The sequence below is a fragment of the Geotrypetes seraphini genome, chromosome 1, assembly GCF_902459505.1.
Source record: "Geotrypetes seraphini chromosome 1, aGeoSer1.1, whole genome shotgun sequence".
In the NCBI taxonomy this organism is placed as follows: Eukaryota; Metazoa; Chordata; class Amphibia; order Gymnophiona; family Dermophiidae; genus Geotrypetes; species Geotrypetes seraphini.
Window position 1 is genome coordinate 236,301,662 of NC_047084.1, and position 25,798 is coordinate 236,327,459.

The window sequence follows — 25,798 nt, forward strand, 5'->3', positions numbered from 1 at the left end:
CCTGCGCTCAAGCCTCTGATGAAATCAGCAGGTGAGCTGCTCCCAGGGGGATGAATCCCGGGCTCCTTAAGAGACCCAAATTAGGCTGGCTCTGCAGGTACTCAAGAGATTGGCCTGGGAGCAGCAGTCTTCCCACGTGGGACTATGTCCTTTCCCCATCAGGTATATGCCTGAGTAGGGGACCTCCGAGCACTGTGACTGAAGCCATGAAGAACTGCAAAAATCTGGCGGAAGAAAGACCAAAAATATAAAAAAACAGAGCAGAGCAAAATACACTTTCTGAGTTCACTTGCAGAAGGAACAACTGAGGAGGGTGCTGTGCTCCACTGCAGAAGGAGAGGGGGGGGGGGGTTAAGTTCTTAAAGGGATATCCTTCTGCAATTTGTAGGAAATTAGAATCAACAACTCAAGTATGGATGCCTGTGTATTCGCAACAAAAGTTATTTATGCATGAAGAAAATAACTATAAAATAAAAAAAATAGTGTGCATGTTTATGAGAAACTTTTGAATTCAAAAAAAGTCATTGGATCACTGGTACCAGGCAGTTGGAGAACTTAGATCATTTGATAAGACCACCCAGGAGCTTAGAGAAAACGGGAATGAGAACTCTCAATTTGGGTCCCAATTAACATCTGATTAATGTCAGAAGCAAAGATATATGGCAAGTCTAATTCACTAGCCTGAAGTTTTGAGATTGTTGTATTAATCTTCATCTTAATGTAATTTTAATTTTATCCTTATTTGTACTTTATTTTTTTTTTTAAATCCTGTTATAGGCAGAAAGGATATGGACCTCAGCAGCGAGACAATCCACTGCTATCATTTTGCAGCTCATGATAACATTCTAACTGAAATGGTATGGAATTAAGTGAGGTTCTGTTAAGGCATATTATGGGGGGGGGGGAAGGGATGTTCTGAGGAGTGGAATATTAATGAATAATTACACTACTACAGAGGTTTCTATGACATACCTGTTATATTATACTGCTTCTTACTGTATATTCTTGATGCTGGTATTAAGTTAAACAAAAAAAAACTTTTTAATAAACATTTATAGTTAAAAACACAAAACCTAATTTCAAGGGAAAAATGCTTGAGTACCTGGATAAATTCATGTAAACCATTCTGAGCTCCCTTGGGATAACAGTATAGAAAATTAAAATAAATAAATAAATAATAAAACAACAAATGGTGAAAAAAAGTCTCATTCAAAAGAGCTCATAATCTTTTATTAAGAATGTATATCTAACTGGAGTTTACTTAATCATATGTCATTAAACTCTACTGGAGAACAGCACATACCTTGACAGGGCCTCTCTGAGTGAGAGCACTCCAGAAGTGTGACAGTTGGTGGCAGCAGCATCTGACATCATCGGTCACTACCAGAAGACCTTTAAGAGAAACAGATACTGCAGTGCACAGCCATAGTGCAAGGCAAAAGGAGCCAGAGATTCTGTTCATTTAGTTTCCCAAGGAAGTGTCTTTGTTTATTTAGGGGAAAGAATAAAAGGAAAGGCCAAGGTGGGAACAGTTAGTACTCTGAACATTAGAAGCCATATGGATAAGTATTTCCTACCCAAGGACCATCTTTCTTATCTGGATACTTCAATAACTAAGTGTCTCACTGGGCTTGGGTGGGAGAGCTACCTCATCTCCTCCTGTTTATCATTTTACTCTAAGGGGGTTCTTCCAAAGATGGTACTTTCTCCAAGATTAAACTATCTACTTTTTTATTTTTTTTTTTTGGGGGGAAGAGGGCTCAAACCCCTTTAGAGATATCACCCATTAATGCCCCAATGCCTAGGACAGTAGTGTGTCTGGCACTTGCTGAGGCTAATTTGATGCTGAATCCACACAATAAATTAGTTTGTTTGAGATCTAGAAAGCTGTGGTTAAGACAAAAGGATGGATCAAGTTAATTATTCCTAAATTATATCAATTTACACAGCAGATGGTTGATAAACTTTCTGAAATGGACAAACAAATGGTTATCTTTCGATTCTAAACTGTCTCAGTCTGCAGCTCTGGAAGCTAATTTGCAGTCAACATCATTATCTTATTAACGACAGCTTGGCATTACATAGACTATTAGAATTGCTTCAGAAAATATTAGATGCTAAGAGATTATGTAATTTTCCTTATTTTTATCTTTTTCTGAAATATCGCTTCGTAGATATCTGAAGGACATAGTACTTCTTACAAATGTGGATAATATGATTTTTTTTTCTAATTGTTACTGTTTTCTGTGTTCAACCAGAGGGAGCTCAAAGATTATGTAGTCTTGGAATCTAATTCTTGGTGCCTTCGTTTGCGAGCTAATTTGCTCCAGAAACATGCTTGTAATCCAAAGCATTCGTATATCAAAGCAAATTTCCCCATAATTAATAATGGGAACTTAGATATATTGTTCCACAACCCAAAACTTAAATACAAAATATTGTACTGTATAAAGTAAAAATATGTACAGTAAAACAAATTAACCTGTACTTTACTTTTGAAAAGAATCGTGGCTGGTGTGAGGGAGACGAGAAAGAGGAGAGGATGAGGGTTATTCTGTATGACGACTTTTACTATAACTAACAGAATCATTGCTATATGTTGGCTCACTGGAATCTTTTTCTTTTTGTGCGACTTTAATCAGGAACCTATCCAATGACAATTGCATCTGCCTCCTTTTGAGGGTTTTGCGGAAAAGTGACATTGTATTGTTGTTAAACAGATTAATCGCTTGCACTGCTAAAGTCTTATTCGGGTAGTGCTTTTCTACAAAATTTTGCACTCTTTCCCCACATTTTAAACATCTCCCTCATCTCATTTGAAGTGAGAGATTCCTCCATCTTTTTCTCCTCCTCAGATGAGATCTCCTCCATAACCTCTAGCTGTTGCGTGCAATGCAGATCCATCAGTTTATCGGTGGTCAGCTCCTAGCCATGTTCTTCCACCTGCTCTTGGATGTCATCCTCATTCACCTCCAGTTCCATGGTCTTCCCCAAGGACACAATTTCATTGACAACTGGTGGCTCCTGTTCATGAGCAAACCCCTCCAAGTCATATTCAAGAATGCAATCAGACCAGAGTTTTCTCCAAGCAGATTTGAGGGTTTTCTTTGTGACCCCATTCCAGGCTTTATCGATGATCTTAAGGCAGTTAATGTGAAAATGGTTTTGCCAAAAAAGCCCTGTCTCATCACAGTTAAAAATTTGCAGTGGCAGGTTAACACTCGGAAACCATGAGCTTATGGAACTCGGCAGTGAACGTCTCAGCTGTCTTAGCATCCAAACTCGAAGCCTCTCTGTGCCTCATAACACTGTGGATACCACTTCTCCTCTTAAAGTTATCAAACCATCCCCTGCTTACATTGAAGCCTTCTTTATTTTCTGTCGATGTACCTAGCAGATTACTTACAAGGTTGGCATACAAGGCCTTTGCCTTCTCGCAGATAAGTTCTCAGTCACAGTATCACTTGCAAGTTGCTTCTCATTTATCCATGCGAGGAACAAATTTTCTACATCTTCCAGAACTCATGGTCATTGCTTTGATACTCTCGTGACTCCTTTCGTTGCATCTAGCCTCTTTATTTTTTTTTTTCTTCTTTAATATTGTGCAAATCGTTGAGGTAGACTTGTTATAACATCTTGCGATGTCTGCCACTTGCATACCTCATTCGTGCTTCTTGATTATTTCCTTCTTAATTTCCACCATAATCATCTTCTTCTTACCGCCTTCCTTTTCATCCTTCTTCATAGGGGCCATTGTTGCAGAACAGTTACAGTATTCTACTATAGAACAGTCACCACACTCCTGTAGCTTCAGAGAGAGAAGAACCATTGGATCAGTTGTAATGATGTATATGTACTCATATTGCAAGACCTCACTCGTTTATCAAATTAAAATTTAATAAAAAGTTTTGCTCATCTTGCAAAACACTCGCACACCAAGTTACTCGCAATCCGAGGTTTTACTGTACTTTTTTAAAGAACATTCTCACAATATTACTTCTTAGGCTACTCTCTATTTTTCACAATTGAACAGAGAAAAATTAGATTACTTAAGGCTTATTTTCAAAAGTAAGTGCAGTTTTGTGGCCAGCCTGTTTTTCCGGATGTGGTAAGAGCAACTCAGTCTAATAGGAAATAATTTTTTTTTTACATTAAAGAATAATTGTAATTACAAATGGAGTGTCCTTCTTTATGCAATTTCCTTGTAAATGTATGATTAAAGTGAATGATGTTATTAAGTTTACTTTGTTCCTAGCCAGATTCAAAGATTTTTGATTGATAAGGAAGTTTCAAGTGAGTAGCAGTTAGTAGTTTGATAGGCTTAATATTGCTTGATTTGGACGATGAGACAATTTGGACCATTTAGTCAGATTCCTGGTTTTCCTTAAAAAAAAACCCCCAAACAAACCTTAACTGCTATATTCTCATTAATCTGGTCTTTCTTATTAATTTTCTTATGGCTCTTCAGCTCTTAACCATGGCACCATTCAAGAAAGCATAGGATGGGCACGTGGAATCTTTTAGGGTGAGTAGGAGATAGTGAATGCTGTGGATGGGCAGATTGGATGGCCATTTGGCCTTTATATGCCATCAAATTTCTATGTTTTGATTCCTTTCTCTTTCTTTCTGCTAAAATCTGTCATTTCTTTCATTGTATCATCACTGAAATACATCCCTTCCTTTCTGAGCATAATACCAAAATCCTTACTTACACTCTTATCACCTCACAATAGATAGCTGCATCTTACTCCTCACAGGTTTCCCACTAACTCTTTCTCTTTCAATCTGTTCAAAACTTGCTATGAGACTTATGTTCTGCCAGTGTCACTACACTCACATATCACTTAGCGACCAAGATGATAAAGGTTATGGAACTCCTCTTGTATGAGGAAAGACTAAAAAGGTTAGGGCTCTTCAGCTTGGAAAAAAGAGATGGCTGAGGGGAGATATGATTGAAGTCTACCAAAAAAACCCTGGGTGCATTAGAACGGATAGAAGTGAATCGATTTTTCACTGTCTAAAATTACAAAGACTAGGGGGACACTCGAAGTTACAGGGAACTACTTTTAAAACCAATAGGAGGAAAAATACTTTCACTCAAGAGAATAATTAAGCTCTGGAATGCAATGCTAGAGGTTGTGGTAAGAGCAGATAGCATAGCTGGTTTTAAGAAAGGTTTGGACAATTTCCTGGACGAAAATTCATAGTCTATTATTGAGAAAGACATGGGGGAAGACACTTCTTGCTCTGGATCGGTAGTATGGAATGTTGTTACTCTTTGGGTTTTAGCTAGGTACTAGGGACCTGGATTGACCGCTATGAGAATGGGCTACTGAGCTTGATGGACCATTGGTTTGACCCAGTAAGGCTATTCTTATGTTCTTACTTACAACTGTATTCATTCTGTAGCTTCTTTCTTATTTTTTCTTGCAACCCTCCCTGGGAATCCCAGTGTGCACAGGAGTTGTGCATGCTCAGAACTTTACTGTATGTATAGAGAGAGATGTTCCATCCCGATGACAGCAGGAATCAACAACTCCAATCCTCGAGTGTCACAAAGGTCAGGTTTTCAGGATACTCTCAAGCAATATGCTTGCGATAGATTTGTATGTGATGGAGGTAGTGCATTCAAATTTATCTCATGCATATTCATTGTGGTTATCCTGAAAACCTAACTTATTTGTGGTACTCAAGGACTGGAGTTGCCTACCTCTGTACTTTGGCATCACTCACTTGTATGCCTGATCACTCCTGCTGTCTATAGAAAACATCCATTACAAGTAACCAAATTTTTATGAAGTGAAGTGGCACTCTAGGGGGCGCTATGGAATGGATAATGAACAATATGTGTTTGTGGAGTATTTTGTGGAGTTTTTCTACAAAAATGCCTGCTTTTCGTATGGTTCTGGGTAACTCTAGGTAGATACAAGCGTATGTGTTAGTTAAGGCCACGCCCAATAGAAGCGTACGAAAAGTTGGTGAATAAAAATCTGAATATGGATGTAGCCAAGGCCAGAAAAATACACTACAGATTAATATTAAGGAAAAGCATATTCTTTTTATGTACTTTGCTATTAAGCTAGAACATAGAGGAAATCAGGATATACATGAACTCCATCTTAAGGTAGTGACTCCATTTTGTTCTCTGTTTTTCTGTGTCTTCTGCTTGGCTTTACTCCATTTTGTGTTCAGCCTATGTCCCTAGTCTTTGTTCAGGTTTTTGCCCACCTTGAGCTTCCCTTGTGGTCTAATTGATACCAGATGGGCTTGAGCTGGGTATACTGGGCATAATAAAGTTTTCTTGCATTAAATATGAATGAAATATATGGTATGGATGGATGAAGGGGCCCCGACTGAACGAACGAATGAATGATTGATATATGAAAGATATGTGAAGGAATGGTGTGTACTCAATTTCCAATATTTTATATATTTTAAACCTGAAGAAATTCTAAGAAGCAATCCTGAGGCAACATCTGGAAATAATTAGAGTCAGAAACTGCTGTATCAGTCTCCAGCATAGGAAGGGGGGCATTGGTAGCCAACACTTAGGAATGTGTCAGTGTAACTTGAAACTGTCAGTTTCTGTAAAGCTCAGAGCAGGAGGGGAAAACAGCCCCTCCTTTCTATGGTACTAACAGGGCCATGAAGTTTTCAGCACTTCAAATGCAGGTTCTTTGGAAACAGATAAGCAGTTTTAGATTTAACGTTTCTTTGGCTATGTTATAAAATGTTAATATATATTCAAGGATGAATGTAAACAAAAAATATGGTTTGTGGAACTTTTATTCCATGTTAAAGAGAAAGAGAAGTTCTTTGTCCAAATTTAAGGACAGCCTCTGTTAATGGATTGGCTGACAGCCAATGATGTCATGCAGGACAAAAGGTATATATTGGGGAACTACGAATTATCAAGTGGAGATCTTTATCAGAAGGCCAGCGTTTTGGCACTGTAAAGAGCTCCTGATGACGCAACTAATCTTTTGAGTTCCATGATGGAAATAATAAAGGCAATAATTATTTTAATATAAAAAAAACTTGCGTCATGAGTCATTTTCCATGTATTTTTTTTATTTTACACACCTTGCGTGAAAGCTAGCAGTTCAACTGGCAACTGCTGCTTAAAGAGGGCGCTGGCGTCCACTTACCCATGCTCAGAAGATATTCCTTTGTGTTTCACTTTAATCAGTGGAGAATATTCCTGACTAGTGATTTAAATGGATTTGATGTAAACCTAACCCACCCTTCATCCTGATCAATGATTTAGATCATAATTTAAAATATAACTTAAATGTATTTCACTTACAAGAATGATTTGAAAAATTTGGTAAAAAAGCAAGTTAAACAGCGTAGTCTCCATCGAGGGCTATATACTTAAGTACAGTGAGCTTCCAGTTTTTTCATATCGTAGGAAAAATAGCTTAAGAAAAAGATGGAAACTCGCTGGACTATGTGTATAGTCCTCGATGGGAGATGCTATTTAACTTGCCTTTTTTTATCAAACTTTTCAAACCACGCTCGTAATCAAACTCACCTTTTAGCACATATGCTGATAAAATGAATAATTCATTCTAAGCCTTCATATTCTTTCATAATGACATGCAAAGCTTTCACAAGAAAAGGGCTTACTCCTATAATCCCCTATGTACATAGGGAAATTAGTTTCACTGCAACCAGAACAGCACAAAAAATTTGAATACCTTAAAATACACTTCTTTCAATATCTTTGTTTTCCTGTTTTGGTTAAGAAACTAATACACCAAAAAAGAAATCATATGAATCGTGTTTATGTTCATCTAGGTTAAATAAATAATGAAAAATAGATTATACTTAAAAAGTTAAAGAATGTGAGAAAAACAATATTACTTCAATATAAGAAAACAATATTACTTCAAAATTAAGTAACATATTTCAACACAAACTTGCACTCTCCTTTTAAAAACCAAGAGTTGTTTCCATATTTTCAGGAAACCAGAAACAGATGTTCAAGCCAAAATGCAAATTAGGAATAGAACATTCACTTTTTAAAATCAGTACAAACTCACTTTAAATGAAAAATGCTTTACTTTTTTGATATATGTCCCACAAAAACCAACAGTACCGCATATCTTTCATAAAGCAAAACTTATTTAAGAGTCATTTTTGCAGTCTTCAGAAGTGCTTTGCTAGCCAAGTGTTTTCTATGGTTAAACAACAATGTTGTCACTGGCATCGTCATCAGACCTGCTTTTCTGTTTTACTTTGTGCTCCGTGCTAATTAATACTTATAACTTATAGTTAAAAACTTAGCTTGATTCTTTACTATATATCTTTACTATATATCTCGATTCTTTACTATATATCTTCTGTGTCGGGAAGGGACCTGTATCAGTTCTAGATGTTTCGCCTCACGGCTTTTTCAAGAAAATTCCCCCCTTGAATTATTATCCACACCATCCTGATCACTTCTTCTCAGCAAGTCCCTTCCCAACACAGAAGATATACTTATATAATAAAGCAAAGAATCAAGATAACTTTTTAACTATAAGTAATAAGCATTAATTAGCATGGAGCACAAAGTAAAACACAAAAATTAAAATAAAGCAGGTCTGATGACGATGCCAGTACCAACATTGTTGTTTAGCCATAGAAAACACTTGGCTAAAAACTGGCACTTCTGAAGACTTTGCAAATTGATACTTAAATAAGTTTTGCTTTATGAAAGATATGTGATACCGTTGGTTTATGTGGTACACAATATTAGTGAACAGTATTCATGAAGTATTGGCTACATAAATATTACTTTCTTGACAAGCATTTACACAGACTTCTTGCTACTCAAAAAGGCAGATTAGGTTCTTACCTTGATAATCTTCTTTCTTGTAAATAGGTATGTCATTCTGGACAGAAGGGTTTTCAATCCGAACCCGTAAGCTATGCAAAACGTATCAATCAGAATTTTCAACTCCTCCTCCTTATCCAGTGTACTGTGCTGCCCCCTTCAGTTTGTACCAAAACAGGCGATAGCCGGGCTATAAAGATAAGAACAGAGAGCACAGGATTCCTCAAAAACAGTTTTCTGTTCTGCTCTGTAACAAGTATATTGTAACAACTATTAATAACAAACTACAAAGAACAACAATTTATGAAAGGAAAGTATCAGCCAGCAAAAACATTTATGGAGCTCTAAATACTCCAGCGCCTTTTGTGTCTTTACACATCTTCATCCTTCTATAGTCAGACTGACACGAAAAACCTCATTCTGAGAACTGAACATTCCTGTTTGAAACAGTAAGCTGGCTCATATTAAGACTGACAGGGTGGGGGTTCCAGAATGACACACTTATTTACAAGAAAAAAAATTATCGACCTAAGAACCTAACCTTTCTTTCTAGTGCAATAGATGTGTCATTCTGGACGGATGGGATGTCGCAATGTGGTCCCTCTAATCTAGGGCAGGTAAGATGAGCCTCCCGCAATACTGCAGACCCCAAAGCAGCATCCCTCCATGCCACAACGTCCACTCTATAGAACTCAGTGAAAATATGAATAGTTAAGCTGCCAGGTAGCTGCCCTACAAATCTCCACAGGTGGAATCGCCCGGGCTTCCGCCCATGAAGAAGCAATGCTTCTTGTTGAATTGGCCCTCAATGTTATTGGCAGCTGATTTCCGTAGGCAATTTAAGTAGGAGAAATGGCCATGCAGATCCATCTACAGATAGACGCCTTATATACCGGCCTACCCCGTGTCTAGCTGACAGCACATATAAATGATCTGAGAGCTGAAATTCATTAGTAACCTTGAGGTACTGCAGAATCACCCTGCAAACATCCAGCAGCCATAGGACTTTGTACTTATTCTCGGATCCTGTGAACTGGAATTCATGTAAACTGACTTCGTGATTTACATGAAAACCTAAAACTACCTTCGGCAAAAAAACCCACAAAACGTTACCATACATATGGAAACTCCTTCTTTCGTGAATCTAATGAGCGGTTCTCTATAGGAAAGTGCCTGTTACTCTGACACTCTTCGTGTGGATGTGATAGCAAATAAGAAAGCTGTCTTAACAGAAAGATCTAATGACGACACCTCCTTCAAAAGCTCATATGGAGCCTTAGTCAAACCTTGTAAGACAATGTTCAGGTTCTAGGATGGAAAGGACTATCATATTGGTGGGCATAATTGAAGAGCTAGATCCACGAAAAGTTAATCCAAAGAGCAATAATTCTGATGATATAAGTCCAATCATTAAATCTTAATTAACAAAGTGAAGGAAAAGATCTCTGAGTTGCCACTCCTAGGATCATAATAATATCATCCAAAATGGAATTGTGGCGTAGATATCTTTCATTGATCATAAAAACCTTCACCTATGTGTAAAGATTTGACTTAATTCATCAACATTATTTTTGTTATCATTATGTTTAAACCACCCTACACTATGATTGTTTAGATTTATCTTGTGAAGTAAATAAATAATTAAATAATTTTTATCTCATCTAGTGTTAGGACCGTGCATATTGGCATACATTGAAGCTAATTCATATAACATTAAAGTGGCTAGTGCATTAGCTAACCTATGAAACTACTGTATGAATACTGTTAAAGTGGCTAGTGCATAAACTGGCCTACTTTATTAAAGTGGCTAGTGCATAAACTGGCCTACTTAGTACAAAAACTTTGCAGTTAATTGTAGAAATGACATTAAAGTGGCTAGTGCATTAGCTTACTCACTGATTCCAAAGAACTTATGCATTTAAGCATGTTATAAAGCTGTAAAAATAGCAGCTGTAACATTAAAGTGGTTAGTGCAATAACTGGCTCACTTATCACAAAAAAGATTGTGCAATTTAAGCAAACATCTAAAGTGGCTAGTGCTTTAGCTAGCACACTGGTATCAAAGAACTTGTACAGTTAAACAGTTAGTAACTGTGCAAATAGCATCTAACAGACCGAAATAATAATCAGGCTGATAGAACAAAGTATAAGCCACAAAATGGCACTTATCTTTTTTAAGTTCGATGTAAGAAGACTAAGACGGCATGACTTATAACGCCGTTATATCTCCATGTATCATATCTTATCCGACGGGAACCCGTTTCGCCGCTATCATGCGGCTTCGTCAGGGTTTTTAAATGGACAAATTAAATTGAAAACAGTTCTGATTGTTCTTACACAAAGGCCCAGAAACAAGAAAAAGACTTGAACTTTATGGGAGCTGACCGCCAACCCCTTTTCAAGTCCAGCTTGGAAAAAAGCTAGGACCACTGAAATCAGAGCCCTCGGGGGATCTACATTATCTTGTTTACCAGGCCTTAGCATAAGCTGAGACCATCAATGACGTTTGGGCTCTAAGGAGAGTAGTAATAACTACCCAACAAGAGGTGAAGAAGTTCTAGATCTAGTTCTTAGTGGAGCACATGAATTGGTGAGGGAGGTAATGGTGCTGGGGCCATTGATAACCAATCATAACATAATCAGTTTTGATATAATTCCTGGAATAAGTTTATACAGGAAATCTAATACAACAGCACTTAACTTTAAATAAAGGAGACTATGATAACATGAGGAGAATGGTAAAAAAGAAACTTAGAGGTGCAGCTGCAGAAGTCAAAAATATACATCAGGCGTGGATGTTTATTTAAAACTAGCATTCTGGAAGCCCAGACAGCACAGTTACTTACCGTAACAGGTGTTATCCAGGGACAGCAGGCAGATATTCTCTACATGTGGGTGACGTCATCCACGTAGCCCCGACGCGGACAGCATTTCAAGCAAACTTGATTGAAGATTTCAAGTTTGCTGGTGCTGCACCACGCATGTGTGTGCCTTCCCGCTCCACTAGAGGGCGCATCCCCTCCTCGTGGTCTTCAGTTCAGATAGCTAGCAAAGAAGCCAACCCCGGGGAGGTGGGAGGGTTGTGAGAATATCTGCCTGCTGTCCCTGGATAACACCTGTAACAGTAAGTAACTGTGCTTTATCCCAGGACAAGCAGGCAGCATATTCTCTACATGTGGGTGACCGCCAAGCTAACCAAAAAAGAGACGGAGGGAAGCTGGCAATTTAGGAAAATAGATTACGCAAAACCGACTGGCCAAACCTGCCGTCGCTCCTGGACAAAGTATCCAGACAGTAGTGAGAGGTGAAGGTATGAACCGAAGACCAAGTGGCAGCCTTGCAGATCTCCTCAATTGGCGTGGACCTGAGGAAAGCAACAGAAGCCGCCATCGCTCGGACTTTATGTCCCGTGACCCGACCATGCAGCGAGAGACCAGCCTGAGCGTAGCAGAAGGAAATACAAGCAGCCAACCAGTTGGACAAGGTGCGCTTGGAAACAGGACGTCCCAACCTATTTGGATCAAAAGACAAGAACAACTGAGGAACCTTCCGATGAGACTGGGTGCGTTGGAGATAGAACGCCAACGCCCTCTTACAGTCAAGAATATGAAGCGCCAGCTCTCCAGGATGAGAGTGGGGCTTCGGAAAAAACACCGGAAGAACAACTGACTGATTAAGGTGAAAATCTGACACCACCTTAGGCAAGAACTTAGAATGAGTGCGGAGGACCACCTTGTCATGATGAAAAACAGTAAAAGGTGGGTCCGCAACCAAAGCCTGCAGCTCACTAACCCTGTGAGCAGAGGTGAGGGCAAGTAGAAAGATCACCTTCCAAATAAGGAACTTCAGATGAGCTTTGTCCATGGGCTCAAACGGTGGTTTGATCAATTGAGCAAGGACCACATTCAGATCCCAAACCACAGGGGGAGGCCTGAGAGGAGGATGGACATTCAAGAGACCCCCGCATGAAACGAGAAACCAAGGGGTGGACAGACAGCGATTTCCCATCAAGCTGCCGATGGAAGGCGGCAATTGCACTAAGATGTACACGAATGGAATTGGTCTTGAGGCCAGACTGAGACAAATGAAGCAAATAATCTAAAACCGAAGATAAAGAAGCAGACAAAGGTTCCACTAGATTTGAAGCACACCACGTGGAAAATCTAGTCCACTTTTGGGCATAACACTGCCTAGTAGAAGCTTTCCGAGAAGCTTCCAGAACATCCCACACCGACTGGGACAACTCAAAGGAAGGAGTCAGGTGGAAAGGAACCAAGCCGTCAGATGTAGCGACTGTAGATTGGGATACAACAGCGAACCCCGACTCTGAGACAGCAGAGAAGGAAACACGGGTAGAAGTAGAGGATCCCTGACACTGAGTTGAAGAAGCAGGGAAAACCACGGCTGCCAAGGCCACCGAGGAGTGATCAGAATCATGGTGGCGTGGGCAGTCCTCAGATGGACAAGAGTCCTCAGAATCAATGGGAAGGGAGGAAATGCATACAGGAACCTGCCCGTCCAATCCAAAAGGAATGCATCGGCCTCGAGACGATCCAGGGAGAACACCTGGGAGCAGAACAGAGGCAACTTGTGATTTAGGGGTGAGGCGAAGAGATCTATCTGCGGAGTCCCCCACCGAAAAAACACCTGTCGCAGAGCCCGGGAATGGAGCGACCATTCATGCGGCTGCAGAAGGCGGCTTAACTTGTCCGCCAGACAGTTGTGTTCGCCCTGGATATTCACCGCACGAAGAAAGATGTGGCGGAAAGCCCAATTCCAAAGGTGAAGAGCTTCCTTGCAAAGAGACAGGGAACCCGTACCCCCCTGCTTGTTCACGTAATACATCGCCACCTGGTTGTCCGTGCGCACCAGGACCACCCGATCCTGAAGCAATGTCGGAAGGCCACCAAGGCATTGTAAATGGCCCGAAGCTCCAAAACGTTGATGTGACAAACGGCGGTCCGCACGCTACCAAAAGCCCTGCGTATGCAGCCCGTCAAGATGAGCCCCCCAAGCATATGCCGAAGAGTCCGTCATGATGACCTTGTGATGTGGAGGAGCGAGAAAGAGCAACCCTGTGGAAAGATTGGAAGAGCTGGTCCACCAACGGAGCGAGCGTTTCAAGGAGGGAGTCACCGCAATGCGATGAAACGGGATCCCGATCCTACCGCCACTGAGAGGCCAGAGTCCACTGAGGGACCCTTAGATGCAGCCTCGCGAATGGTGTGACATGCACAGTGGAGGCCATGTGTCCCAAGAGGACATCATCTGCTTGGCCGAGACCGAAGTCCGCAGGGAAACTTGCTGGCTCAGCTGCACAAGCGTGGCCTGCCGAGGGGGAGGCAGGAATGACCGGAGGCGAACCGTGTCCAGCATGGCCCCGATAAACTGAAGGGACTGAGAGGGGCACAATTGAGACTTGGGGAAGTTCACCTCGAACCCCAGAAGCTGAAGGAAGGTAACAGTCTGACGGGTCGCTGAAATAACCCCTTCCTTGGTCGAGGCCTTGATCAACCAATCGTCGAGGTACGGGAAAACCTAAAGGCCCATCGACCGCAGAGCTGCCGCCACCATCACGAGGCACTTCGTAAAGATTCGCGGGGAGGAAGCAAGCCCGAACGGGAGGACCCTGTACTGGCGCAGAATCGGATTCAAAGGGAGCCGCAAAGACTCCCGAGGAGGACAAGGGAGGTCCATCCTCCAGGAACTCCTTGGTATACTTGGAGTCGGATTGGAGGTCAAGATTGAGCGCTCTCCCCATGTCCTGGACAAACCTTGTGAAAGAAGAAGGGTGACCCTCCGACTGGTCCTCAAGAGGGGTGGTCGAGCGAGACTGCAGCGCCGCCGAAAAGGAGGGCGAGGCCTCCCGAGAGTAGTGAGGCGGCCTATCAGTGTCACCAAGGCCAGAACCCCAGGACGCTCCACTACAGGAACGCGGCGGGGTCGAGGACCGCCTGCGCCTCGAGGACACCCGAGGCGAGGACCCTGGAGTTCGAGGCACCAAGGTCTGCCGCCAAGGCAACACGCCTCGGGACACAGAGAGGGAGCCTCTCAACACCCCGGCCTCCCGGGGCGGAGCCCCAAACTGGGCCGGTGACTTAAACAATCGGGGGTTGGACAGGGACAACTCCGAGACCCGGAGAGCCTCGGTCCGGCGACCTGGAGACCGGCCCCGCCTCGGGGAGGAGTCCCGGGGCCGCTTCATCAAGCAGCGAGACGGGGTCGAAGCATGCCCCGATGGGCGCTTCAACTTCGGACGCCCCGAGGCGAGGAGTTGGAGGAAGAAGGACACCAAGTCTGACGCACCTTGCCCCGCGGGGCCTCGACAGGACGCTCAGGCTGGTCTACCGGCTGCGAGGTCGAGGCGGGGGTCAGATGGGCCAAAGCCGAGAACTCCGAGGATATCAAGGCCTGCAGCATATCCTGGAACACAGGCACCGAGACCATCGAAGGTCTATCAGGTGCAGCAGTGCATTCCACCGAGGGCGACCTCGAGGATGAGTATTCCCTGGAGGCAGAAGCACGCTTGGAGGGCTTAAGAACATAAGAACATAAGAACTGCCATCTCCGGATCAGACCTTCGGTCCATCAAGTCCGGCGATCCGCACACGCGGGGGCCCCGCCAGGTGTACACCTGGCGTAATTTATAGTCCACCATATCTTTATATGCCTCTCTTAAGGAGATATGCATCTAGTTTGCTCTTGAAGCCTAGGACGGTCGATTCCGCAATAATCTCCTCTGGGAGGGCATTCCAGGTGTCAACCACTCTCTGAGTGAAGCAGAACTTCCTGACATTAGTCCTGAACCTGTCCCCCCTTAGCTTCATTCCATGTCCTCTAGTCCGTGTCAAATTGGACAGTGTAAATAATCTTCTCTGCTCTATTTTGTCGATTCCTTTCAGTATTTTGAAGGTCTCGATCATATCCCCACGCATTCTCCTTTTCTCAAGGGAGAACAATCCTAGTGTTATAAGTCTATCCTCATATTCCAGTCTCTCCATACCCTTCACCAGTTTTGTTGCTCGTCTCTGCACCCTCTCCAGCAGTTTTATATCCTTCTTTAGGTAGGGAGACCAATGTTGGACGCAGTATTCCAAGTGTGGTCTGACCATTGCCCTATAAAGCGGCATTATAACTTTCTCCGATCTACTCGAGATTCCTTTCTTTATCATGCCCAACATTCTATTTGCCTTCTTTGCCGCTGCCTGCGCATTGTGCCGACGGCTTCAGGGTCCTATCTATCAGTACACCCAGGTCCCTTTCTTGTTCACTCTTCCCCAGAGTTGCACCTGACATTGTATACTCGTATTCCTTATTTTTATTGCCTAAATGCATTACCTTGCATTTCTCCACATTGAACTTCATCTGCCATTTCTCCGCCCATGTTTCTAACCGACACAAGTCGCTCTGGAGTTTCTCTCTATCCTCCTGCGATCTGATCGCCCGGCATAGTTTTGTATCGTCTGCAAACTTGATGATCTCACTGGATGTTCCTTCCTCCAGGTCATTGATATAAATATTAAAAAGGATCGGCCCAAGTACCGAGCCCTGGGGTACACCACTAGTCACTTTCTCCCAGTCGGAGAACTTCCCATTTATGCCCACTCTCTGCTTTCGGTTTTCCAGCCATTTGCCTATCCATCTTTGTATATCTCCCTCTATGCCATGGCTTTGTAGTTTCCTGAGAAGTCTTTCGTGTGGAACTTTGTCGAACGCTTTCTGGAAGCTTGGACAAGACCGGGGAGAGCGCACTCCCACCATGGACGGCCGGAGACTCCGAGGCCAGCTTCTTCGCCAGCGCTGACCCTGAAGAAGGAAGAGGGGACTTACCCGGAGCCGAGGTCTTCGAAGCCAAGATCGAGCCCTTCGAGGTCGAGGTCTTAGCCGAGGTCTTCGAGGCCGGGACCGAGACTGACGCCACCGGCTCTCCAGCAAAAAGTTCAGTCATGCGGGCCCGCCGCCGCCGCAGGGCATGATTCTAAAAAGTAGCACACCTGGGGCAAGCCCCCAGGCACAAGATACACCACCGATGCGGGTCGGTAATGGACAACAGCCGACCGCACTGGGTGCACTTTTTAAACCCGGTAAGAGGTCGGGACATAGAGGGAAGAAACCGGCCGTGGCTGAGTCGACGCCAGGCGACCACGGCAAACCGGGATCCCCCGGATGCAGAAGTGCAAAATCGCGGAAATCAAAAACTTTTATTTTTTTTTTTCAACGAAAAAACCCGAAGGCAAAAGACGCACAGCGACTCCGAGAAAAAAACAAAGAAGCCGCAATGCTAGAAAGGCACTTTAACATAGAGAGAAAAACGACAGGGCTTTCTGGCTCTGCGGAAAACTAAGAACTGAAGACCATGAGGAGGTCTTCCCCCTCTAGTGGAGCGGCAAGGCACACACATGCGTGGTGCAGCACCAGCAAACTTGAAATCTTCAATCAAGTTTGCTTGAAAAGCTGTCCGCGTCGGGGCTCCGTGGATGACGTCACCCACATGTAGAGAATATGCTGCCTGCTTGTCCTGGGATAATAAATATATTCCATGTATTAAAAAAGGAGGAAGGACGACCAAACAACAGCCAGCGTGGTTAACGAGTGAGGTGCTAAAAGAGAATCCTTCAGAAAATGGAAGAAGGATCCAACTGAAAATAATTGTAAATAGCACAAGGAATGTCAAGTCAAATGCAAGGTGCTAATAAAAGCAAAGAGAGACCATGAAAAGAAAATTGTGCTGGAAGCAAAATCATACAGTAAAATCGTTTTTAGTTATATTTTAAAAGCAAGAAGCCGGGAAGAGAATCGGTTGGACTGTGACATGACTGAGGGATAAAAAGGGGCTCTCAAGGAAGACAAGCCCATAGGGGAGAAATTAAATGAATTCTGTTTCAGTCTTCACCAAGGAAGACATAGGGGAGTTACCAGTGCTAGAAATGGTGTTCAGTTCTGATGAATCAAAGAAACTAATATAAATCTCTGTAACGCAGGATGATGTAATGGGTCAATTTAACAAATTGAACAGTAGCAAATTGCTTGGACCAGATGGTATACATCCTAGAGTGCTAATAGAATTGAAAAATGAACTTGCAGAACTATTGTTAATAATTTGTAATTTTTCTTTAAAATCAAGCATAGTACCAGAAGACTGGAGGGTGGCCAATGTGACGCCATTTTTTTTAAAAAAGGGTCCAGAGGTGATCTGGGAAATTATAGACCAGTGAGTCTGACGTCGGTGGCGAGCAAAATGGTAGAGACTATTATAAAGAATAAAATGACAGCATATTTACATAAGCATGGATTAATGGATTTAGTCAAGGGAAATCTTGCTTCACCAAACTACTGCATTTCTTTGAAGGGGTGAATGAACATGTGGATAAAGGTCAACCAGTTGATATTGTGTGTTTGGATTTTCAAAAGGCATTTGATAAAGAATCTCATGAAAGACTTCAGAGGAAATTAAAATCATGAGATAGGAGGTAATGTCCTATTATAGATTAAGAACTGGTTGAAAGATAGAAAACAGATTAGGATTAAATGATCGATATTCTCAATGGAGAAGGGTAAATAGAGGGGTTCTAGGATCTGTGCTGGGACTACTTCTTTATAACATATTTATCAAAGAGATAGGAATAACTAGAGAGATAATAAAATTTGCTAATGACAGAAGAGGATTGTGAAAAATTGCAAGATGACCTTGTGAGACAGGCAGTTAAATGGCAGATGACGTTTAATGTGAGCAAGTGCAAAGTGATGACTGAGGGAAACAGGAACTCAAACTATAGCTACTTGATACTGGGTTCTATGTTAGGAGTCACTACCCAGGAAAAAGGATCTAGGTGTCATTATTGAGGATACATTGAAGCACTCAGCTCAATATGCGGTGGCAGCTAAGAAACCAAATAGAATATTAGGAATTATCAGGAAAGGAATGGAAAACAAAGATGAAAATGTTATAAATGTCCTTGTATCGCTCTATGGTACGGCCGCAATTCTGGTTGCTGTATCTCAAAAAAGATATTGCAGAATTAGGAAAAGTATAGAGAAGGGTGACAAAAATGATAAAAGGGATGGGATGACTTCTCTATGAGAAGCTAAAGCAGCTATGGCTCTTCAGCTTGGAGAAGAGATGGCTCAGGGGTGATATCGTAACAAAGGAGAGTCAAATTCACAACCACAAAATGCACAAACAAAGGAGTGGAGATGTCCAAAAAAGACTGGTGAACTCAAATATATTTCCTGACCATAACTCAAAGAGCACCATCATATAAACATGATCATGAAATTTCATAAAAAATGTATCATATTTTAACAGATAAAATCATTAAAAAGCCACATACACAAATGGATGCTGCTACAATAAAAAGACACCCCTGTAAATACATATATAAATGAAAAAAATAACACAAGTTCATAGTGAATTCATTGTGAGCATTATGTAAACAAACCCCTAGATCTCTATAAGGAATGTGTATACAACTAAACATACTAAAGCTAAAACAGCACCAACATCAAGATGTAAAGACACAATGAATTCTCACTAATATATAGATCACTAATATATAGATCCCTACGAGGGTCAAGATAAGAAAATTGGGTCATTAGGGCATAGACAGGGGGTGGATAAGCAGAGTGGGCAGACTTGAAGGGCTGTAGCCCTTTTCTGCTGTCATCTTCTATGTTTCTATGTTTCACTTATTAAAAATTATATAAAAAATCATAATAGAAATATAATGTATGTATTCAAACCTCCATTTCCTAAACAACAGGTGATAAATTGCCACCCCTTCATGAATTAATCAAAGGGGTTAAAACATATAGCATTACGCCAAACTATAAAATTCACAAATTCATTTCTAAAAGGCTTATGGTAGCGCAAGTTGAAAAATGCATGTATATGTTTACACAAGGTGCATAAAAACATGATAGCTTTGCATAAAGCAAAAATAACAACAAAACAGATAATAAAATGCATACACATACCTTGCAAATAACACAGTGAAATATAACAGGTTCACATAAAGATTCACATAAAGATGTTTATTCAATCATCCATTGACGGCTAAAACAACTAAACAAATCGCAAACATTATTTCACTGTCACATCCAAGGTTTTCCGCAAAAGAATCAAAACCCCAGCATTCTGATGCACTGCGTCAACGCCCACCACCTTCCCCACCCACCAGCGAGCGAACTTCTCTTATTCCCCGAGAGGTCAGGTGCATCTCCTGTAAAAAGGCAATATCTGCCTTATGACGATTCAAGGTCTGCAGTATCTTTTGTCTCTTAACAGGCAAAGTGACCCCATTAACATTCGAAGAACTAAATTTAACCATTAGAATCCATAAAGGCCTAGAGCAAAGAGGAAACAAAATTCAGAGTAGAAGGACGGTAGGGCTGTCCCAGCCTACAGACCCATCAGTTCTACAACTCTGTCAGCGCGGTGAGTAAGATCTCCAAATGCCTAGGAGAGCAGCGAGCCCAGGAGAGCCCTCCCCTAGCTGGACCTCCAAACCAAAACATAAATGAAAACAAAGACAAGAAGAACAAAAACACACTCGGTAGCCAAGAAAGAAACCAACCACCATCATACACATACCCAGCTTCCCCCAACCCCCTCATTCTCCTTAGGGACGACCCCCGTACCACCCCTGGAACACCTGAGTCCCTAAGGACAACCTAGGGCTGCCCCAAACCCCTCCCACCATGCCAAATACTTTTAAAGAACAGTGACAGAGAGAACAGTAGCAGATATCCCATCGCAAACCCCACAAGAAACCCAATGAAACTGCCAGAATGAAACTCAACAATGATAAACAACTGCAGCATAGAGGCAACTTCTTATGTTCTTAATCTTCCCCAAACACACACATCCGCTCTACAAACATCACGAGCACTTAGCAAACATACCCAAGGAACAGATTGTCCCGCTCCCCCCTTCCTTAGGAACCCCAACAGATCACAGCCAACCCAGTCACCCCACCACCAGGCAATCCATAATGTACAAGGAGCTGAGAAGCAACATTAAGATCTCAATCCCCACCCCCCTACTGCAACAGAACCCAGCCAGTCTTCCATTAGCACACAAAACACACTCAAACAGGAACTCAGCAAGCAAAGCACCCCGAAAATACCCCACAGTTGACCAAATGTCTCAACAAGGGAAGTAGCATCCAGGGAAAGTCAATTCGGCCGCAAACTTCTGCCTGCGAGTCTTGGGAAGGTAAACACGGTCCGCCACTGAACTGATGAGAACTCCCAGGTACCCAACGACTTCATGGGCATCAGATGACTCTTCCTGTAGTTTACAATCCAGCCCAGGTCTTCTAGCACTTGGAGCACCTGCCCCACTGTGTGCTGCCCCCTCTGTGAAAGAGGGAGCTCTGATCAACCAGTCGTCTAGATCAGTGTTCTTCAACCTTTTTACACCTATGGACCGGCGGAAATAAAATAATTATTTTGTGGACCGGCAAACTACTAAGACTGAAATTTTTTTAAAAAAATCATCGCCGCCCCGTCCCCACGAGCTAGGTCCCACAAACCATCTGATCCCATCCACACAAGCCTCAAATAGTTATGATTTTATATTGAACATATTTTATTAAAGTATAAAAAGAAACAATATTCTATACAATTGTCATTTTATAAATACAAATAATACAGGGCAAAGATCAACAAAACCCCTGTCTCCCATCCCCTTCACATATCCCCTCTACTATCAAGAAAACTGACTAAGCCAAATTATTACAGAATGCTACACAAATATCATGTAACAGAATACCACAGTCACACATGACAGGAATGGTGTTAGGGGAGTGGAACTAGGGCAACTGCCCCCTGGTCAGAGAGAGCCCTAAGCCAGCTGGAAGCTAAAGAAGCACTGCCTGGGCTTTGCACTCCCCAGTTATGTCTAGCAAGATACATACTTCAAATCTGATATATTTGAATCACAAGATAGAAATAAAATTATTTTTTTCTACCTTTTGTCGTCTCTGGTTTCTGCTTTCATTGCCTTTTCACTCTCTTCCAGCCAGTGTCTGCCCTAAGAACATAAGAATTGCCACTGCTGGGTCAGACCAGAGGTCCATCATGACCAGCAGTCCGTTTACGCGGCGGCCCTCTGGTCTAAGACCAGCACCCTAACTGAGACTAGCCCTACCAGCGCACGTTCTTATTCAGCAGGAACTTGTCTAACTTTGTCTTGAAACCTTGGAGGGTGTTTTTCCCTATAACAGCCTCTGGAAGAGTGTTCCAGCTTTCTACCACAGAACTTCCTTACGTTTGTACGGAATCTATCCCCTTTCAACTTTAGAGAGTGCCCTCTCGTTTTCCCTGCCTTGCAGAGGGTGAACAACCTGTCCTTAGCTACTAAGTCTATTCCCTTCAGTACCTTGAATGTTTCTATCATGTCCCCTCTCAATCACCTCTGCTCAAGGGAGAAGAGGCCCAGTTTCTCTAATCTTTCGCTGTACGGCAACTCCTCCAACCCCTTAACCATTTTAGTCGCTCTTCTCTGGACCCTTTCAAGTAGTACCGTGTCCTTCTTCATGTACGGTGACCAGTGCTGGACGTAGAACTCCAGGTGAGGGCGTACCATGGCCCAGTACAGCGGCATGATAACCTTCTCTGTCTCTTCAGTCCAGCATCTGCCCCTTCCATTCACTGTCTGTCTTTCCCTGCCATCTCTCCTCCTGCCCCCCCCCCCCAATTTGGTCTGGCATCAATCATCTTCCTTCTGTTCCCCTCATGGTCTGGCATCTCTGTCCTTCCCTCCCCCCTGTGGTTTTTAGCATCTCTCTCTTCTCATTTCCTCCACTCAGATCTGATATCATTCTCTGTTCTCTCTTCCCTTTTCTTCTCTGGTCTTCCTTCTCTATTTTCTGCCTCCATCTAAATTAAATTCTTTCTTACTATTTAGTCCTGTTTCCCTCTTTTCACTGTGTCTACCCACAGCTTGTCACTCCTTTCCCTCACCCCTCCATTATCTTACTATTTTCTTCCCCCTTAATTTATCTCCTCCTTCCATCCAGTATGTGTTCTTTCCCCACTTCCATTCAGCATCTGCTCTCCCCTCTCAACTGACATCCATCTGCCTTCTGCTCTCTCTCCCTTCTTCTCACTTCCATCATCTGTCCCCTTCTCTCTCTCTCCCCGCCCCAACTTCCATCATCTTCCCCCCTTACCCTCACCTTTGCGGGTCACTTTCTTTCCCCTGCGGGTGGCTCATGTCAGAGGGGAAGCTTTGGCCGAGCAGAATCGCTTGCAAGGAACAGTGGAACTTACTTGATTGATGTCGATGCTGGGGCACGTTGCCGTTTGAAGGAAAAAAAAAAAGTGACCTGCAAAGGCGAGAGGAAGGGAAACCTCCAGGACAGCTGCTCTTTGCCCTCCTTCAGCGGCCCGAGTCCAGACCAACAGCGGCAGCTCTGTGTACTTTTAACTTCGGCACAGAGCTGCCCCTAATCAATAGTTTAGCGCGGTTTCATGAGGCAGCCTCGGGGCCTTTGATAGCCGGCCCGCTTCGATGATGAGATGTGGGCCAGTCTAGCAAAGGCCCCGAGGCTGCCTCATGAAACCGCGCTAAACTACTGCTTAGGGGCAGCTCTGTGCCGAAGTTAAAAGTACACAGAGCTGCCGCTGCTGGTCTGGAGGTGCGGAGACAAGGCAGGAGGCAAACGCGGTGGAAGGAAGGAGTCCCGGCACAGCGACTGCAATAGGAAGTTGCAAGTCAGCTGACGCCGGCTTTTCGTTGCAGCGGGGACCGAATCCTTTGTGGACCGGCAAGATTTTTTTGTGGACCGGCACCGGTCCGCGGACCGGCGGTTGAAGAACTGTGGTCTAGATAAGGGTGAACCTGCAGCCCCATCTTTCTCAGATGAGTCACCACTAACACCATCACCTTGGTGAAGGACCGGGGCTGAAAACTGGTAATGCTGATCCAGAACATGAAACTGCAGAAACTTGTGGAGGTCCAGAAAAATAGGTATGTGTAAGTATGCCTCCATTAGATCCAAGGAGGCCAGAAATTCCCCCAGAGCCACTGCTGCAATGACTGACCTCACGGTCTCCATGTGGAATCGAGGAATCTTGAGAGCTGCATTTATATGCTGAAGATCTAGAATTGGTCTCCAAACTTTTGATCCATTTTTTGGTACAATGAAGCATACAGAGTATCTGCCTGAGCAGCCACATGGCACCGGCTCTATAGCTCAAATATCCAGCAAGCGCTGAATAGTAGCCTGGACCTTGCGTGCCTTGTCCGGTCACCCAGATAGAGAATCCACAAACCAAACTAACAGAGGTTAAGCAAATTCCAGCTTGTAGCCTGACTGAATAATTTCCAAGACCCACTGGCCTGCTGTAATGCACGTCTAGGCAGTCAGAAACTCTGAGAGCCGACCCCCCTATCCTCAGAGGGGCAATCGGCTCCCTGGCGTCATTGTGTCTTTCAGGCAGGCCATGCAGGATGAGCAGCAGGAGGCTGGGAACGCCTGTAGCTCACATACGAACCCCGAGAACTCTGTGAAGATCTCTGCGACGAGGAAGGAACATATGGCTGGTAGTCACAAAAATTTTGGTGGGAGCCATGACAATCAGAACGCCAAGAACCCTGGAGGGTCGAGCTCTACTATCAGGCAGCGTCTTCGGGCAACAGTCCACCATCGAATCCTGGCCCTTGACAAATAGCAACTGCCCCTTGAAAGGCAGCTGTGCTAAAGTTGCCTTGGAGGTGGAATCACCAGCCCACTGCTCAATCCACAGCATTCAGCGTGCCAAAATAGAATATGCTGTCACATTTGCCAATACTTTCAAAAGGTCATATAAGGCATCTGCCATGTAATCTGTCCCAGCCATAAGAAGCTGAGGAGGAGGATCCACCGCATCAGTTTCCAGCGTACGCAGCAGAGACACAAATGCATGCCAAAGGATGTCGCCACAGCTGGTTTAATGCCTAAATTCGCCTTCTCAAAAATTTTCCTGAGGACCACATCCACACAGCAGTCTTGCATTTACTTTAATAACAGTCCGCCATCAGTGGGAAGAGAGGTGCGCCTAGTTACATGAGCTACCAAGGAATCCACCTTGGGCTATGCCAGAAGCTGCTGGCACTCCGGTGCCTTAGGATACAAGCGGGACATAACTCTAGCATTTCTTAAAGGACTTTCCAGAGAGTCAAACTGCTCAGAGACCATACAACTCATATCCAGATGTCAAGGAAAGGTCACAGATTGTGAGCACACACCACAAAGCCAGGGAGAAGAAGAAAAAGAAGTAGACGGAGGTGGCTGAGTGGCCAAGTTCAATTCCTGCAATGATTCAATAATCAGATCAGGCAAAGCTGCATATTTAAATAAGCACAGATCATCCCCAGAATCTGGAGCTCCCAAGGGATCCGCAGATTCAGTACCCAAGTCCGGATCCCCTAATCCGAGAAGGGCTGCACTATCAAACAAGGGATCAGAGAAGTGAGGATCAACTGCCGGATCACACAGAACAGGAGTCGAAACTCCTCTATCTGACTTTGCCTCCGACCCTGCGGACCACCGGATGTGCACTAGGATGAGTGGAGGCATGAAAACACAGCCAGCACACTGCAGGACACTACCGAGCCCTCTGCTTAACAGACGACGAGCCAACTTCAGGGAGGGCCCTGAGCTCCAAGGAATCCTATGCAGACTTGCTTACTGGTACCCAGAAAAGGATTGGCTGTCAGCTACAGAACAAAGTCTGAGAATTCATAAGCAGGTAGAGCATCTAAATCACCTTGAACATTAAAATTCCTGCAAAGGGGATGAACTATGTCAAATTAAAACAACACAAATGAGGAGAGAACACACACAGCTGCAGCCATGCGTGAAGAAGGAAAGACTGCTAGAGGGAGCTATACTGAGCTGTGAAGTACACTGGAAGCAGAGTATGGGGAAATAACCCTGTTGTCTAGAATGTCTCACCTATTGCACTGGAAATATGAATATGACTAAAACC

The 25,798-nt window shown here is 43.3% G+C and overlaps 1 protein-coding gene across 5 annotated transcripts in view; it reads right to left on the reverse strand.

The window, feature by feature from the left end:
- Positions 1-25,798, reverse strand: part of STIM2 (stromal interaction molecule 2) — a 276,251-nt gene that overhangs the window by 135,590 nt on the left and 114,863 nt on the right. The window lies entirely within an intron of this gene.